The 6,169-nt window shown below is 41.6% G+C and overlaps 1 long non-coding RNA gene across 1 annotated transcript; it reads right to left on the bottom strand.

Annotated features, from left to right (window-relative positions):
- Window positions 1-882: 882 nt before the first annotated feature.
- LOC126381433 (uncharacterized) lies at window positions 883-5,875 on the bottom strand. Its single transcript, XR_007568817.1, has 2 exons — window positions 5,137-5,875; window positions 883-1,488 (listed from the first exon to the last, which is right to left on the bottom strand). It is a non-coding gene; the product is annotated as an uncharacterized LOC126381433 (long non-coding RNA).
- Between the last annotated feature and the right edge of the window lie 294 nt (window positions 5,876-6,169).

The following is a 6,169-nucleotide window of genomic DNA, read 5'->3' as shown; positions in this document are numbered from 1 at the left end:
AGATCGTGTGAAGCCCATCACCTCACACTTCGCTGCATTGAAGTATAGTTTATTTGCGATACTCCATTCATACACCCTGTCCAGATCGTTCTGGAGAGCTATAAGGTCACCATCACTGCTGATGGATTTGACTAACTTTATGTCATCTGCAAACAACAGCACCGTAGAATTTAAAGCCTCTTTAAAGCCACAATTGCCTTCTTGGCCTCCTCGCATGGGGTCATGGAGCTCGTCACTCGTATTTTACCTTCTTATGGTGATGGGCTCTGTATCCCGTACGCAGTAGAGGCCATGGATATTTGGTCGATTTTATGCCCAGGTGGCACCCAGCCGCTCCATCCAGAACGTCAAAGAGACTGGGACGAAATAGTGTCTTCCCGTTCGGTGGCAGATCTCATCGACGAGGCGTCGGGGTTGGAAGCGGCCCGGCTTCGTGCGGCGGCAAGACCTGAATCAGGCTGTTGGCTCCAGGCTTTCCCGTCCCCGCACGTGGGCACGCTTTTGGACGACGACTCGCTCAGGATAGCTGCAGCGTTGCGTCTCGGATGCCCTGTTTGCGAGCCTCATACGTGTGTGTGCGGTGCCAGGGTGGAAGCAGATGGTTACCATGCTTTGAGCTGCATGCGGTGCGCCGGCCGTCGACCTCGCCATCATGCGGTGAACGACATCATCCGCCGTGCTTTTATTTCTGCCGGAGTCCCGTGTGTCCTGGAGCCTCTGAAACAAAAGATTTTTGACTACCTATATAAAAAGGTAGGTGAATGGAAAAGGTGTTATAGAAATACTGATATCGATATGTTTCAGAAATTTATAAAGTGGTGTTTACCTGAAGGGCACAGCTAGATGTTATAGACCGGTGAGCATGAGACAAAGAAAACTCCCTTGAATTTGTACAATGTATATTTTTTAAATCTACAAATTTCATTAACCATAGGTAGGTCAAAAACCCTATGGAGGGAGACAGGTCGCGCTTTGGTCCGTCAGGTTAATTGTCACTCCGTAACAACCATGGGATAACACTATGTTTAAAAACACTGTCCGTACACCTGTAGGCACCTCACTTACTCGAGGACCTCCGACTATCAGGCCTACCTGAGGCGTTCTGGAATACCGTACAGGTGATGAGTTGAGGCCGGCTCAGGCCAGGGCGTGCTGGACGATGGCGGCGCAGCGGGCCTACTGTTCCGCAGCTGGCGGGCTGCACGTCCACCGGTCAACCTCGCAGTCCTTCACCGAGCCTTATCCGGAGTGTTGGCAAAAGGAGAGGCGCGGCACATCCACATGCGCGCCGCACAAAGGAAAGCTTCGACGTGCAAACAACCAAGGCAAGCTCCGCCGAAATGAAGCTTGAAATAACTCTCAAATGCAGAAGAAAACAGTAGGAATCTTCATTCACAAAACATCTGATCCAATTATAAACTTCTTCTTACATTAAGACTTGCAAAACGTTAGAAAATTAAAACGTTCAAAACTTAAAGAAAAAAAAAACTTTAAAACGTTTAAACTTTAAAGAAAACCCCATCTGCAACAAGGAATGGCAATGATTAGCATGTGGTTCAGCTGACAGCGTGGCAAGGCAACTCACGAGTGTAAAACAAAGAAAATAACTTACAGGTTCATCCGGGATAGTTGGGCATCGCTCGGATGAAACCTAATCCCACCCACTGGACCTTAGGCGATGGGATTTCAGTGATGTTGCTGAAAACAAGGACCTCGAGGTTATCACAAAGTTGGTGCAAAAATATGCACGAAGAATTGCGAGGACTCACCATCTCGGTTAAGTTGTTTATTTAAATCGAGACATCGGCTCTTGATGTCGCCGATAAATCGTGGCTTTTAATTTGCCCACATTATTGTTACGGCAGTGGAGTCTCCGGCGCTCTCGCGACGTCCCCACTTTCCATAACCTGTCTCTCAGCTCAGCCAGCTGTCAGTCTGACACAAGAACCACGAACAAAGTTGCCAAACTAGAAAAAATCTACCAAACCATAAATTCGCCGAATCAACGACAACAATCGATCGACTTGTTTGATCAAAACTAATCCAAAACTAAAACAAAACTAAATCTTTAAATAAATGTTGCAGATAATTTAATATACCAAATTTTGAAGAAAATAAAATAATTAAAAATATTCGGGCCCATCGATAACCCTGCAGCGCCATCTGTGATTTCCTGCGGGTAAAATATAAAAACAACGTTATATCGTCAGAAACCACAAGATGTCGCTACAAGGCTCGTTGGTCCGAAATGCTTCGTTACAATACCCCCCTACCCACGAGAGGTTTCGAACTGGGTGAGAAACACGGCTGCCCTCAGCCATAGAGCCTGGAGCGCACAACCAGTCTAAAAAAAAACTGTCTCTAAAGACGAGACGACAAAACAATTCATAAAAAAACGTAACGAAGCACATCAACATCTACACAGCACAACCCTAAGCACAACAATTACCCCGACCTGTTATTCTTCACCATTCATTGATCACCTTTCACTTCTTTCATAAAGTAGCACCCAGTATCCATTTCACTGGGTGTTACCCACATTCATACCCCTGATGAGCTGACGACTCTCATAGTGTCACTCGATACCCCAATTCTAAAGACAAAAAACAAAACAACAGTTGCTAGAGGCTTATTTAAGGAGTCACTACCCGCTCCGTCGAAAACAAAAAAAAAAAAAAATAGTCAACCTAATGAGGTTTCCTATTTTAATGAATTTCTAATAAATGGCTACTATAAAGCCTAAAAAATGTTGTCACGAGCAACATGAATAAACTATATCAAATAGTTGGCTATAACCGCCTAAACAAAAAAACATAAAAACGCTAAGTTGAGCGTTCATAAAAACGCTGCGTTGCAGACGCCAGTGTGTATGGGCCTTATCAGCGCACCATAAACACACTAAAAAAAACATTTAACATAAACAAACATAAAACATCTATTGGTAAATGTACCTAGTTATTTTAAAATCAAAAGACTAATTAATAGTCTTTAACTACATAAAAAAAAATGTGTTTGTTATAAATAGGATGTTAATAGGTCCTAATGACACAAGTAACCCCAAAATTTTTTCTAAATGTTATTGAATGCTAACCATGAAAAGGAAAAATTCTCCAATGAGTGACCGCAAGCTTTAAGATTCCCAATCTGCTTCGATTGGATGTCCCTATCGACAGACTCCGTGCATACTACACACTCAAGACGGCGATGAAGATGATTATACAATGCCCTAGCACGCATAAGGTGATGACGGTCCCTAGACTTCACTGCTAAATCAAGTTTTGCCTGCAGCTCCTTCAGCTTTTCGGTGATAATTGGGAATTCGGCCTGTGGCTTCCGCTCATCGTCCAGTATTTCATCCGGAGAGATACCTGTGATCAACTCCCTAAGCTGTTTCTTCATTTTGAGAACAGTATCAGCTGGTGCTTCAGCACGAATACTCACTCCATAAACCAACTCATCACGGAGCAGTGATTGTAAACAAACAGTTTGGATATCCATGGTTGTGTCTTAGTTATAATTTCAAGTTTGAAAAGAGTTCTGAAGTTAACTAAGTAAATTTATATCAAAATGTACCCGTCTGCCTCCAAAACTTATTTTCTAGAATATGTACAATATTTTCATTAAATATAGACCAAATAACTGTTATTATCACACAACATCAATTCTTAGTTTATTCCTGTAATTAACTTTCAAAATAATAAAAGAAACAACAGTGTTTTTATTTAATTTTTTTGTTTGTTGAAGGTTATGTTTACTTTTAATTGTTATTGTCAAGTTGTAATGTTGTGAATATATAAAGATTGTAAAGCAAGTTGACTACTAAATATTTCTCAATAAAATTGTTATTGACAGACAGTTCTATAAAATTATTTCCAAAAAACAAATAAGCAAAATGTTTGCCAAGCAGCGGCACAACTGTCAGTAAGTATGATGATGAAACTAAGTCACAAAATTCCAATTACAAACCAATGTCCTGTTATAAATGTAATTAAAAAAACCAGAAAGTAATTTATTATTGTTTTTAAATAGTGAAATTGTTTGTTTTTTAATTCTAATGTTTTCAAAATTCAATTGTTGGGAAATCTCAAAATGCAGTAGGTACTATGTGGATATTATTTGTCCAAATTGTTACAAAAAAGCTCAATACTGATAAAAATTATTTGCTAGCTAGCATCAAATTATGTTAATAATTGTTTTTAACCTGTAATTAATACTAAATGGTTAAATAAAATGAAAACACAAATGTAGTTTTAAAAATTGACAATAAGCCCTTGAATTGGGTTAAACTTATTGCAATAAAATAAGTATTTAGGTTAGGTCTCTGTAGGAGGCCTAGAACCTTACTTATGCTAAGACAAAACACAACTTAACCTAAGATGCAACATAAACACAAACAATTCACACAAAATCCCATCACTTTTTTTAATAAAAAATACACTGTTTTCACAAATAATAAATTCTTAAAGTTTATGCCAACACCACTTATATTCTAAAATGGTTGTACAGAGCGACAACTTCACCAAGAAGGGCGCCACTGAAACGGAGATTTTTAAATTCCAATAGAATGGACTTCATTCAATACAGAGAAGTGGGCCGTTAGGTAAAATATGTCTCTGTAACATGACCATAAGATAGCACTATGTTTAAAATATCTTTCCGTCCTCCTTGTAGGCACCTCACTTACTCGAGGACCTCCGACTATCAGGCCTACCTGAGGCGTTCTGGAATACCGTACAGGTGATGAGTTGAGGCCGGCTCAGGCCAGGGCGTGCTGGACGATGGCGGCGCAGCGGGCCTACTGTTCCGCAGCTGGCGGGCTGCACGTCCACCGGTCAACCTCGCAGTCCTTCACCGAGCCTTATCCGGAGTGTTGGCAAAAGGAGAGGCGCGGCACATCCACATGCGCGCCGCACAAAGGAAAGCTTCGACGTGCAAACAACCAAGGCAAGCTCCGCCGAAATGAAGCTTGAAATAACTCTCAAATGCAGAAGAAAACAGTAGGAATCTTCATTCACAAAACATCTGATCCAATTATAAACTTCTTCTTACATTAAGACTTGCAAAACGTTAGAAAATTAAAACGTTCAAAACTTAAAGAAAAAAAAAACTTTAAAACGTTTAAACTTTAAAGAAAACCCCATCTGCAACAAGGAATGGCAATGATTAGCATGTGGTTCAGCTGACAGCGTGGCAAGGCAACTCACGAGTGTAAAACAAAGAAAATAACTTACAGGTTCATCCGGGATAGTTGGGCATCGCTCGGATGAAACCTAATCCCACCCACTGGACCTTAGGCGATGGGATTTCAGTGATGTTGCTGAAAACAAGGACCTCGAGGTTATCACAAAGTTGGTGCAAAAATATGCACGAAGAATTGCGAGGACTCACCATCTCGGTTAAGTTGTTTATTTAAATCGAGACATCGGCTCTTGATGTCGCCGATAAATCGTGGCTTTTAATTTGCCCACATTATTGTTACGGCAGTGGAGTCTCCGGCGCTCTCGCGACGTCCCCACTTTCCATAACCTGTCTCTCAGCTCAGCCAGCTGTCAGTCTGACACAAGAACCACGAACAAAGTTGCCAAACTAGAAAAAATCTACCAAACCATAAATTCGCCGAATCAACGACAACAATCGATCGACTTGTTTGATCAAAACTAATCCAAAACTAAAACAAAACTAAATCTTTAAATAAATGTTGCAGATAATTTAATATACCAAATTTTGAAGAAAATAAAATAATTAAAAATATTCGGGCCCATCGATAACCCTGCAGCGCCATCTGTGATTTCCTGCGGGTAAAATATAAAAACAACGTTATATCGTCAGAAACCACAAGATGTCGCTACAAGGCTCGTTGGTCCGAAATGCTTCGTTACACCTCCCGGGCTGTCTAGGGCAGATGGCAAAAAACCGGATGGCTTTACGCTGATTCCGTGGCAGAGGGGTCGGTGTCTCATTTGGGACGCGACATGTGTTAGCACATACTCGCTTTGTCACCGGGGCGCTACGCAACAGTCTGCCGGTTCGGCGGCTGAAGCGGCGGCGCTCAGGAAGCACAATAAGTATGCCAATTTGGAATCAGCGTATGAGTTCGTGCCATTTGCGTTGGAGACAGCGGGACCTTGGGGCGTTGAGGCCATAGCTTTGGTGCGTGATGTTGGTCGCC

Source organism: Pectinophora gossypiella, unplaced genomic scaffold, assembly GCF_024362695.1.
Source record: "Pectinophora gossypiella unplaced genomic scaffold, ilPecGoss1.1 Pgos_52, whole genome shotgun sequence".
NCBI lineage: Eukaryota > Metazoa > Arthropoda > Insecta > Lepidoptera > Gelechiidae > Pectinophora > Pectinophora gossypiella.
Note: the sequence above shows the minus strand (reverse complement) of the source record. Positions and strands in the feature narration are given on the sequence as shown.